Here is a 13573-nt window from a genome sequence, read left to right on the forward strand (position 1 = left end):
TATATAAGGTGCACCGGACTATAAGGCGCACTTTTTTTGCAGTGAGGATCCATGCCACGCACAACAAAGTAACGATTTAGTAATGGAATCGTGTGATCGCGGGGTTTACTGGCTTGGTTCGGGGTCGGGCAACTGTGCTGTGCGGCGGTGCCTGGTGCCCGTGCCCCGCCGCTGTACTGGGAGCCCGTGCCCTGCCACGGTGCCAGGAGCCTGTGGCACGCCGCAATGCTGGGAGCCCGAACCACTTGGCAGCACCGTGGCACTGCTGGCTCTCCCCACAGCTCTCCTGGCTCACACTTCTGGGTTGACAAATTTCACTACTTTGTCCATATACAAGGCACACCGGACTATAAGGCGCACTTCCGGATTCAGACCAAAATTTTAGTCAAAAGGGTGCGGCTTACAGTCGTGAAATTACTGTAACTCACTAAAAGCTGAACTAAGTGCTATTGGGGAAAAAATCAGAGAACCATAAAACCCTTGGGTTGGAAGGGCACTTAGAGCCCATCCAGTTCTATTGATGATTGAGTGTAGTAATACTGAACAAGTCTGGGCCTTGGACATGTCTGAACAAGTCCAGGCCATGGTCTGGGTTGTGTGCACCAGCCAAACTACATTTAGCTATTGTTGTTCATATTTTGCTATTCAGATGCTTTACTCTGTACTTTGCTGTACTTTCCCATGCTTGGCTGGTTTTATATATTTCTTAGTTTAGAACCATGTTTATAACAGGTGCAGGGGGGAGACAACTTTGGGGATTTTTCTGTAATTTGTTTTGAGACCCTCCAAGGTTTTTGAAACATAAACTGTGCTAAATTGAGAGAGGAGGGAATGGAAAACAGGATGCAGAGATTAGAAGACCTGAGATAAAGGTGGGTGGCGAAGACCTGGACAGTGACCAATCAGCAGACCTGGGGGGCCTCATGCACCTGGACAAGGGGACTCTCCAATCAAATAATGCGTGACCACGTGGACAGTAGTGTTACAGTGTATAATTAGGACTAAATGTAAACAATAAATCAGCTTCTCATATCAGCATAATCATATTGATTTTTAGTCCAGAAGTCCAGGTCACTCCCGCAATTGAGAGAGACGGGAATACTGAATCATGATCAGAATCTGAATTTTACTGAGAGCTACATGTGATTATATACCATTTACAGGAAAACTAGTAATTTTTACTGCAATCACTTAGTTAAACATCACACAGACAAACTTTACATTTCTACTTAGTAACATCTTCTTTCCCATCAGCCAGACTTGATCCAATCTTCTTGTAATCTTCAGAGCTCTGTTTGCTCTTGCCAAGGCATCTTGGTTATCAAGCTGCATATGCCAATTAAATCTATAGTACTATCAGTCTCATTTACTTTTACCACACAGTTCCACCCAAGGGACACTTTCCACTGTCCCAGGGCAATCCAAGCCCCATCCAGCCTGGCCTTGGACACTTCCAGGGATCCAGAGGCAGCCACAGCTTCTTTGGGTAACCTTGCCAGGGCCTCCTCACCCTCACAGGCAAGAATTCCTTCCCAATATTCCACCTAACCCTGCTCCCTGGCAGTTTAAAGCTATTCCCCCTTGTCCTGTCACTCCATGCCTTGTCCCAAGTCCCTCTCCAGCACTCCAGGACCCCTTTAGGCACTGGAAATCTCCCTGGAGCCTTCTCTTCTCCAGGTTGAACCACCCCACCTCTCCCAGCTTGGCTATGATTCACAGATTTTATATTAACCCAACTTTTGTTGTTGTTAAAAAACATCCCGTTTGTCTCCAGTGGAGAATCTCAAAAAGAAAGTACTTGTAATGTGAAATCAAAGCATATTTACATTGCTTATAAGGTCATTACAACAACATTAAAAAAAATCCCAGATGGAAAAGCTTCCCATAAGACAATGCAAATAGTTGGGAAGAGATTTAAGATGGCCACAGTGATTAATTCCCATCAGAAATCTTTTCCTTATTATATTTACCATTAGGACCGCATGTTCAAATTACAATTTGCAAGCAGTGTCTCTTGGATCATAAACTGATAATATGTAACTTCAAAATACAATTCAAGTGGCTCATTTCTAAGGCTACACACTCCTCTTAGCTTTCCATAAGGTTGGCAAAACTCTTTACAAATTTCTTAGGAGATAATTAACGAACAATCATCGCTAGATAAAAAGAAAACAAACCAAATTTCTAAACTTATTTAAATACTATATTGCACAGCATCACAGAGCTGAAATTCAAGGTAAAACAGAAAACAAGGTTCTGCAGGAGGACCACAGTTTGCTGTCCCTGCCTTCCAGTGCATTTTACCTGTGTGCAAAAAATCACTGAAACTAGGAGCAAGGAATTCTGATACTGTTAGAAAGATTTTTCTAACACGTACTTTAATTCAAACAGTTGTTTGAAAATTTTATCTACAACTCTTGGCTGACAGTGTGCTAAAAACTAAGACTGAAATTTTATTATTATTATTATTATTAGTCAATGATTCAAATATTTCATGTAAAAGGAGATATTGAGAGCAACCACAGAACAGCTGAGCCCAGCATGTGAGCAAGGTTTAGGTGAGAGTTTCCTAACTGGGAATTTGATCCCAGTGCAGGACTGGCTTCATCTAACGAGTGTAAAATTGTAAGGCATCATCTTCCCTTCAATTATTTATTGAGGAAAGCCAACAATCCCAGCTATGTGTAGAGAGTGTGCTCCAAATTGCACTCTTGGAGCATACTGAGCTGATTGAACCCAAGGGGACACAAACAACCGCAGGAAACCCCAGCAAGGCTTTTCCTTATTTAAGCTCTCAGTAGGATTCAGATGGAAGATGATTCCAGGCATCCAGCAGCAAAATTCTTTTAAGTGAAAGTAGGGAGAAATCCAAGCTGAAATGGCAGCCAAAGCAAGCTTTGGATTTCAGAATCAGTTGCCTGCAAATTGTTTAATTTCTATTTTGGTGCTGAAGAGATTTTATCGTTTTCTGCCAAATCAGCAGTGTGTAGCTTCAGATAAATATTTATATTGGACTATGAAAGAAAGGAATAATATTTGATAATTGGCCAGTGGTACCAGTGGTACCTTTCCTTGGCCAGGAAAGCAAGAAGGAAAATTATCTTCTTAGACTTGGATATCTGAGGAAATATTCCTAACAAAAAGATTTGAAAATCAACGCTCAAGGTCAGAGGAAAAATGCAGAGAGAGTCAAAAGGAAAGAAAAACAAACAAAACCAAAAAACCATTGAAAGAGTTTGGATTAGGTATCTAACCTTAGAAAGCTCACATTAGGTGAAATAAATCTCAAAAATAATTAAGCAAAAATTATTAAATAGGCATAATCCAGTAAGCAAACAAAACAAAAAAAGAGCATACAACTTCACAGCAGGTTGTTTATAACTTAACAAGATCTAGTAGTTCAATTTAGAATCTAATAACCAAAGAAACTAGCAGTTATGGGGAGGAAGGCTTGTCTGCCTCAGTGCCAATTAACATATTTTAATCCTTTTACAGCAGTGGTATCAAATTACTCTTAGGCTAAAGGTAACAGTGGAGCTTCAGCTAGCCCAATTATTTTTTAGAGAAACCTTTTTATCTGGAAAAAGTCAACCCTACATTTAGTTATCCATTTCTTTCCAAATTCATTTCAAGTTGTCCTGTAATCTATATTAAATTACTTCCAGTGAAAATTGAGTCGACACAAGAAGCAAAGACATCAGAAGTCATCAGGTCTGCTTCCTTGTCACTGCAGTCAGTCAAGTGATAATATAATTAATAATAATCTAAATATGATAATAGCTACACTCATAAACTTATCAAGCTTCCACCTTAGAAACAACTCAGACATTTAACCCCAATTAATCTTGCATGAAGTGGGAAACTCATTTCAAAATGAACTCCAGAATCTGACAGGTTCTTTTCATTAGAGCCACTTTAATGCCATAGTGCCTGTACTTGTAGATAGTTTAAATCCATTTCTTCTCATGCCCCATTTGTCCTTCAGTTTCACTGTGTTCCTCTTCCACTCTTGTCCCTATTGTCCCTTTTTGGCTTTGTGCATTTTTGTGAGGAGTCCTGACCGATTAAAGGCAGTACTTCAGTCCCTTCTAATTGCACATAATATCCATGTCTATAATCATTACAGCAGCCCCATGAAACAATTCTGCTTCTGGAGTACAAATGACAAGAACTGCAGGTTTCCAGGACCATTTGCAGCTATGAAAAATACTCATGGAATCCCAGAATATTCTGGGTTGGAACTGTAGGGATCACTGAGTCCAGCTCCTGGCCCTACACAGGACACCCCAACAATCTCACAATGTCCCCAGAACTTAACAACTGCAAAAATCCATCAACAGATGATTGCAAAGGGCTACTGGAATTTCAAGAGTACACTTAAGGTAAAACATCTACCTGTGAGGAAAGGATTTCAATGGTTAATAGACAGAAGAAATGTCATTTTTTCAAAAGCCTTGAAGTGTTTATTAAGAGATAGAGGATGGGCGCAGAGCAGCAATCTAGAGAACAGCTGTGATCAGAAGGGAATGCTGACAATACCCCAAACACCTGGAAATAATTACCAGAACAATGACAAATTGATTGGATGCACCACTCCTGAACAGGTCTCAAATGGAAGAAATTAATAAAGCTACAGTCCAATTAATCCACTTCTTTCGGATTTTTCCTTTTGTTCTACATGTCCAAGATTAAAGACAGAACTACTGATCCATGGCATAATGGAAGTAATTTAGAGTGCTCTCCTCCTAATTAGAGCAAAAGCACTGTTATGAAGCTATCCTAAATTATAATATAGAGACCCAAACTGACTTGCAGATTCCATATAAAAGAGTGAGGATTATACTAAATGATGATATGATGGATTTCAACAACCCATAATTGTTAATAAGGTATATTTAAATTATATAAGCAGGTTTTTAATCCTTTCATCATGGATGTTGTCTTGTTAAGAAACAAAAACAAACCCTTCAGGATGCAAAGATCTGCAATTTTATCCCCTTTGGATTTGTCTAGAAATTCACCAAATAGAGTAGGATCACTCACTTTCCATCTCAGTATATATCTGCACAGTCAAATTGTAGGAATAATGACCTTAATCTTGTCTTGGCTGGTTGGTTTCTCACTCTCTATATTCCTCCTACCTTACTAATCCACTGATTATTTACCACATCTCTTAAAACATCATCTTTTGTTTACAGTACTTTAAAATCCAGTAACTGAACACGTTTATTTCAGCATTAACCTCTGACATTGTCAGAATGTGAAAAGTAATTTGTAGACCATTTTCACACTTACTAAATACAAATATGCATTAAAAATTCTATTCAGGATTCTAAAAGCTTCACAGGAATGGCTGTTCAGTCTTCCCTTTCCTTAATACCTTTTTTCTAAATCTTTACTACTATGTCCCCTAAAGTCATCTCCTCTTCCACTGGCAGCTGGGACTTTGCTCTCCATCTGTGGGAGAATGACCACTGTTCTCATCATTTTAATGGATTTCAAGGCCAGTAGAGGCCATCTCTGATCAAGCCTGATCTTCTCCTGTCCCATTTCAGCTCCTGGAGCTGTGAATCTCCAGAACTGATTGTACAGACAATCCAGTTCACTTACATTTGTCTCACTTTATGTTTGACATTTAGATAGAGCGATGGAAGATGAATCACTCTGCATTTTAAAGCACAGTGGATATCCTTACATCTAGTAGATATTTTAGATTCAATGTTCTCTCTTAGATCCAAGAACACACCAAATCCTTCACTTCATGGACAATTAAAATATGCAATTTTAATTAACCCAACTACTACTTTCCTGAGGGAGAGAAAATAGCAAGAATATAGAACTTCTAAGATATTTATCCAATATCTACGACAATGTAAGACAATTTATCCATGAATATTATGTTTTAGAAAGAATTTTTCCAATTAATAGTCATATTAATAATGCATTTGGAACATCACTGATACACTAAGGAACGATAAAATACAATTAAATTTCAATTCAAAACAAAATTGTTTGGGATGTGAGGATACATTAGCATATCTAATCCCTCTTTGTCTGCTACTCAGTTACTCCATGGATTAACATCCTTCAGGGACACACCAAACGGATCTGCCTTCACTAAACTGAGTGTTCAGTGACCATCAACATGAACATTTTAGATGCTCAGCACTGTGCTTGGGAACATGAAAACACATTGGACCTCTTGAGATATCAATACATACAGAGGCAAATTTAAAAACTCAAGCTCAACTGCATTATAATGTGGCTTTATTTATAGCCTGGCAAAAGTCATGCTTCTGAACTGACAGAAACATACAATCACATAAAGGTTTGGGATGGAAAGGACATTAAAGTTCATCTTGTTTCACCCCTGCCATGGACAGGGACACCTTCCACTGCCACAGGGTGCTCCAAGCCCCATCCAATCTCACCTTGGACACTTCCAGGGATCCAGGGGCAGCCACAGCTTCTCTGTGTACCCTGTGCCAGGGCCTCCCCACCCTCACAATTCCTTCCCAATATCCCATCTACATCTACTCTAAGTTAAAAGCTCTTCTCCCTTGTCCTATCAGCAAGCAGTTCAGCTACCAATTTTTCCACAACTTCTATGTTTATACTAAAAATTAGATATCTCTAATTAAAAGAAGTATTTTCTTCTTTATCCAAGTGCTGCAGAGTCACATCAAGAAGCATATTCAAAATGAGTAGAATGGTTCATCATCTACACAAGAAACTACAGTGGAAAATGTTAGAAAAAATTGCTGTCTTGCTGGTGAACTGTGCACAGTACATTTATTAAAATCATTGTTGTAAAAAAGGACTAAAATGAATGGAACTAAGAAAAATCTGTAAGTCCTGGTGATTAACATCTTGAATTTAATAATTTAATGGGTTTCTGCATAAAAATTTATTAATTAAAACAGAATTGTCATTAATAAATTTAACATCTCAGGTACAGAAGGGAACAACATTTGAAAAGCACCCAAAATTCACTGAAAAGGAAACACTCCAAGAAAACAACTGTGGCATTCAACATTAGGCACAGAGATTCCACCATTCTGGACATCATTTTCATTCTGGGGCTTGAAGAGGATCACAAATACTGTACAGGAAAGCAAGTTCAAGGGTAGATTCTATCTGTGCCCAAGGCACCATGAACTGAGTTCAAAATCATAATTAGAATCAGTTCCATCACTCTCTATTATCACATGAAAAAAAAAATACCCAATGAAGAGTTTATTTGAAATTGATATTTTTTGAGATAAGCTTCAGTTCAAAGGGTTGATATTTTCCAGCAAGATGCATTTTCATAACAAAATTTATCAAAAAATCCCAGTGATCCGTGAAAAAGAAGGAGCAGCAATGTCAGCACCAGGGAAGCACTGAGAGGAGGGAGAGGATTGATGATGAGATTGATCACTCTGGTGGATTATCAGCTCCCTATTTGTTTTGAGGGTCACTTTTGCACTCCTGCTCATTTTTGCTTTTCTTACATTTAGATTCCAGCTGAATGTCTTGACAGAAGCAGTAAGAGAAGCAAGGAGCACTGCTCCATCTGCAAACATGGCTAAAAAAACCAAACAAAAAACTTCCCACAACCCACTTGGACTAAGAGGACAGGCACATTAATGCTGGACAATTGAGGGATTTGCAGCCAAGAGAGGAGAATAACAGGAAAAATTGAAATATAAGAATTTAGAAAGACCCTCCAGTACAAGAGAGCATAAAAAAGAAGAAAAGCAGATATGGGAAAGTCATCAGCACAGGGAAAAATCTATGGCATAGACTTAAAATAAGAAAAAGATGAAAAGGAAGACAAGGTAAGATACACAGAGAGCATCTGCAGGTTTACAGACAGAAACAGATAGAAAGTACAAGAGCACTTTTAAAAATTTATTTCATTATTCTATTAGTTGACATAATCTGCATACATTGTTTATGATAACCTATATTTGAGATCCAATGCAGTTATTTTTTTTCCAAAAAAACACTTACCAAAGATTCTAAAATCATGCTGAAAGCATCAGCTTACATTAAAATTAAGTTTATCTTTCCAAAACTGGGAATTACATTTAAAAATTAATTTTTTCAAAGACTAAAAAACCGGGAGTTTTTCGTTGAATTTTTATTGGCATCATCTTAATAATCTAAGAATTTATTGCCAGTTTCAATGGGTATTCACACACATGCAGTGACACCTGTGTGTTAATATAAGAGCTCCTTTATATAACTATACCCGTTGCTTGAATGTTTAAAAACTGCAAGAGCTTCTGTGCAGAGAGATAATGAGATATGAGCTTCATGGTGTGAATTTACATCCCAGTGCAGAGACAAAAACACAAAACTAATCTGCAGCCCTCCATCAAAACCCAGAAAGGCAGATTGCTGTTGTGCACAGGAAAAGGCTCATAAACAAGACACGATTATCATTAGATTTGTAATGAGAACAGAAAGAAATGATCATTAGCCTAAGTCTGTATAGGTAATAGAAAAAAAACTATGGTTGAGTGTCAGGAATGTCCTTTATGAATACTTGGAGATGGTAGAAGGGAGGCTGAGGGGAATCAAGGTTGGACACGGCTCTGAGCAACGTGGTCTAGTGAAACGTGTCCCTGCCCATGGCAGAGTGCTGGATCTAGATGAGCTTTAAGGTCCCTTTCATCCCAAACCATTCCATGACTCCATGAAGTCCATCCTTTACTGTACAGAGCAAAACTCAGTCACAAAGGATGAGGAAAATGCTGAGGTATTAAATTCCTTCTTTGCCTCACTCTCCAGCAGTAAGAGGAGTTGTCCTTCAGGTACCTTGAGTTCTGAGCTGAAGGGTAGAGATGGGAATAGAATAAAGCCCCCAAAATTGGTTCTACTCATGGTAATGAATTTATAGAATCCTTTTTTACTGGTTTTCTATGGCAGTACCAGGTTCCAGTTCTAGCTGGGCTTTGGCCCTTGCCATTTTCTCCCTGCATGACCTCCACATGTCCCTGTAGCTTTCCTGAGCTACCTATCCCTTTTCCATTTTCACAAAGGTCACAGACTCCTTTTTTACCCAAGTTCCACCAAAAATCTCTGTTCAAACAGGTCAATGTTGAATAAGTAAAATAAGGAACAATTTAAAACCATAAAGTCCACCACAAACAGGTGAAAGGAAGCAGAGGTGACATATTTTCTGAAGAAAAACCACATACATTTCATCACATACGGTAGAAATCACATAACATGAACAGAGGTTAAAAACTGACTTATCTACTGAAATACAAAAAAAAAGAAAAATAGCAGGGAAAAAAAGCACAGATCTCAAAGTCAATTAGAACAATTACAGCTGAATGAAATTTGCAAACATCCAAAATTAAAATCAGTGGAGAGCCTACAATTTTATTTTTAGTAGCTATAAAAATAATTCTAAATTCCATCAGCTATACAGAACAGGCTCCTTTTCCCATGTTCATATATAAACAGCAGTTGGAATATCTCACAGATCTAAAGTCTAAAAAGAATTTGTCTCTGATAAAGGGATTAAAACAGAGAGAACTAGATAGCTGGAGATCAAAATGCTGTAATTTGACACTTCTCAGAGGAAATCAGTGCCTGTTATTTGATTATAACATTTTATATTCCCTCACTCTGTAAAGTATTATTGGCCTTTGTAGTATGTGAAAAATGTACTTCAGAAAAAGACGTGTTCAAAATGGTAAATGGAAAGGCAATAAATTAAAGCCTTTAATATACTGACTAAGCATCTTTTAGGACTCAGATATTAGAAAGCATATTTCAAATTTTTATGCTGTCATTTTTAATACTTCTCTCATTGAATACCACTTTCTGAAACCATATCCAAAATTAAAGCCCAATCTATACGGGAGAAAGAAGCTTTTATGCAACTTTTGAAGCTGGATGACTGCCATGGAAAATGCAGTCAAAAATAAAGAACACAGAACAAAACGTACTGCAGGCAAATGGGAGGACTGAGCAGGGGGACAAGGAAGACTCCCAGGTAAAGTTCTGAGCTCCAAAGACTCCTTGTATTTTCTCATTAAATGGCACTGGGTAATCACAGAATGATGGAATGGTTTGGGTTAGAAGAGACCTTACAGCTCATCTTGTTCCATCTCAGCCATGCACAGGGGCACCTTCCACTAGTCCAGACTGCCCAAAGCCCCAACCAGCTTGGCCTTGAACCCTTCCAGAGATGGGGCAGTGTCTTGGTAAGACCATTTAAAAAGCCAGACACTCCAAAATGAGTCACCCCCACTTAATTCCAACCAATCCCTTGCCACCACTGGGAAAGATGATAACATAAGCGAAAAAGCAACTGATTACTAACAAATGGAGTAGCAACAGGCAAAAAACCAACAGTAAATAACTGCTAGATACAAAACTGCCCAGTCTCACAAACCTCACGACACAAAGAGAGACACAAAACGCTGGCATGGCCCTTCCCAAGATGGCGCCCGTCTGAGGCGGCCGCGTGGCTGAGGGACGCGGGGAAGATGGCACCACCCTTCCCCTCCAAAAGGGCGACTGCGGGCCCAGGAACAAACAGACAAGATGGCAGCAGCCTGTACCACAAAGGCAGGAGCCCACAGAGCAGTTCTAAAGGCAGAGGAAAATGTTCCAGCTCACGTGGGGTCTGTGCCGCTCCCGCTGCTGGCGGCCGCCATTTCCAGGCTCTGCCATGGCCGCCGTGGCGTGTGGGGATAAAAGGAACGCTCTGTCCACACCAGCACACGGCGCCCTGACCCCACGGACTCGCTAGCTTTTCTCACCTCAAAACAGTTTCTAATTGTAAAATGCAGCTTTACCAGTGGCTAGGGCTGCAAACCATCAACAGCCGCTCTGAAACAGAAAGGAAAAGCGGCCATGAAGGAGGAGCCTCCGCTCCCCATCTGTCCTCCTGGTGACCACAGCTTCTCTGGGCACCCTGAGCCAGGGCCTCACCCCTCACACGGAGATAGATATTAGATATTCCCTAATATCTGATCTAAACCTGCCCTCCTTCACTTTAATGCCACTCACCCTTTGAACTAAGCACAAATCCTGGTAACAGGGATCCAAACCCAAAATCCTCGTATGTTAGATGAATCACACCAGTATTTAGCTAAATTCCGAACACAGGAAACACCACTTCTAAAAACTGAATTCCTTTGCAGAATTTACTCAACAGAATGAAATTTTATTCTCAAAGTTGTTATTAATTTTTTCTGGCAATTTTACAGTTAGTTTTTGAAGGACTGAAAATTCACTGTTCAGTGACAGAAGTATAAAGCAATGACCAAACCTTAAGCTCATCTCCTTGCCTCTTTCTCCGTTCAGCATGATACTTCCCAATTTCAATATCCCAGACAAAGTCTCTGCATCACTCCTGATCTCCCACCAGTTTCCCTATCCATCATTAGACAGCTGGTGAAACTCTCAGTTCCTTTGCTCTGCTAAAAAAATCATCACTGACCTACACAGTCATCTGAGGTCACTCCTGTGCCAAGCTAAAAGGAATTTCCTTCCAAATACTTTTGATCCAACAGACTAAAATAACTGATTTTTCCAGTTCACAGATGACTCAAACTTTTCCTTTTTTATTTTTCTTTTTTTTTTAACGTTGAGGAAAAATCATTTCAGTTCAGAATTTCTGCCTAATGAATCAACAGTGATTTCATTTCCAGCCCTCAGCTGCGACTCAGAGGATGTTTCAGTACCACATAAATCAGAACAGCTTCAAAAGGGGAGGTCGAGCTGCTCACCCTGTGCTGCTCTGCAGCTTCACAGAACTGTTCTGAGGGGTCAGGGACTTCAGCTCCAATCTCCACATTAAATTACACAGAGGGGACACAAATACAGATTTCATGCATGGAGAAAATCTTGCAGAACATTGCTCATGGTTAGCTCAAAACTTAATTGAAAAGGCTGTGCATTAAATGCTGCTGAGGATTACTCACTGTGGATTAAACCTACCCACTCTGGGAATTACTGCTGAAGACAGAACAGGGCCAGATAACTGCCTGTGGTACCTATTCCAATTTGAAAGATTTTTATTTTTTTTCTCCTTTTAATAAATTTCTTAGTTTAAATCCTAGTGAAACTATTCTCCAAATTTGACCTGAATTCAGAAATTTCATGCATACTAATGGATGGTGGAGTTAAATATTTACTGCAAAACACGGTCTAGTTACAGTCCCTTGATATGGGCTTTTTTTTATTTTAACTGTGTTGCATTTGAGTAATACCCAAATAAATAAAACCTTTATTAACAGTAATAATTCTTCTAAAAGAACAAGCAGTAATTTTAGGACTTTATTTTAATACTCAAGTCAAATATTTCTGGAGGAAACCTACTTCCCTATCTTTCAGTTTCTGAGTACAATTTTATTTTTGACAACTGTCAGAAGCTGGCACCATAAAGAAATTTTATTCTTATTTTACCCTGATATAAAGCCACAATAGTAATAAAATCTTCAAGAAAGACAATGTAAATAAATATAATATTTTTAAAAATCGCCAAAAACATTAATTTATATTACTTTTCAAACTAAAATCGCTGCTTTTGCAAATTCTGTCTCAAACTGTCGTGTTCAGGCAATATATCAAACACCAACTACCCTTTATAACAAACATACCCGGGAGATGGAAGCCACTTTCATAAATTTAAACTAACATGAGCTTAAGCAAAACACTGAAAAGTGAAATGAATATCAGAGAACCTCCAGCCAAGGCTAAACAGAAATAATTCTTTTGGAAATGGAGCAGAGAACAGAGAAGAAGCGAAGATTCTCAGACAGCCAGATGGCTTTACCAAGATCCAGTACCATCAGCAGTTCTCCCAAAAAGCCTAAACCATGTGCACAGAAAATCATAAAATCATAGAATGGTTTGGGTTGGAAGGGACTTTAAAAGACTATCTGCTCCCAACCCCCCTGCCATGGGCAGGAACACCTGTATGCTTTAATTTTTTCTCCACTTTTAGTTTTCTCCTAAAGTGTCAATCCTTATCAGGAAGAGAGGAAAGCAGGACAAGACATTAGTGCTGTTGGGTTTGTTTCACAGAAAGATAAAATACGTTGGATTAGAAGGGATTTTGAAGGTTACCTTGGAAAAAAGAGAATATATTGATTGTACATACAGGTTCTTTCAAAAGATTCCTTCTCCCATTAAGCAGGACTGCCCACATGTCCCTCTTCACCTTTCAGGATGACCAGAAATTCTAGATTGTCTAAAAAACCTGTTTTCCACTCATTTCTGTCCACAGACACTTTTTCCACTATCAAGAAGTAGCCTGTGCTAACTTCTGTAAGCAAAAAAAAAAAGTTCTCATATACTTCAGTGAAAAGTTTTATAAATAAACATAGCAAAAACAATGTTTAAGTGAAAAGGGGTTTTTTTTGTCTTAAAAAAAAAGGATTACATAGTTTCTAGAAGAAATTATTCTAGAGTCTCTAGATTTCTCTAGAAACACAAAAAATGTCAACAGCTATTTTCTGTCCCTTGATTGAAGTATGAATTTCATATTATGGTGTGAAATTTTATCTACCATGCTTGAAAAGCAAGAAAATTTAAAACACAACAACCAGCAGCTGGGCTA

The 13573-nt window shown here is 38.8% G+C and overlaps 1 protein-coding gene across 1 annotated transcript in view; it reads right to left on the reverse strand.

Annotated features, from left to right (window-relative positions):
- Nucleotides 1–13573, reverse strand: part of CTNNA2 (catenin alpha 2) — a 406333-nt gene that overhangs the window by 347897 nt on the left and 44863 nt on the right.

This window comes from Catharus ustulatus, chromosome 5, assembly GCF_009819885.2.
Source record: "Catharus ustulatus isolate bCatUst1 chromosome 5, bCatUst1.pri.v2, whole genome shotgun sequence".
Taxonomy (NCBI): Eukaryota; Metazoa; Chordata; class Aves; order Passeriformes; family Turdidae; genus Catharus; species Catharus ustulatus.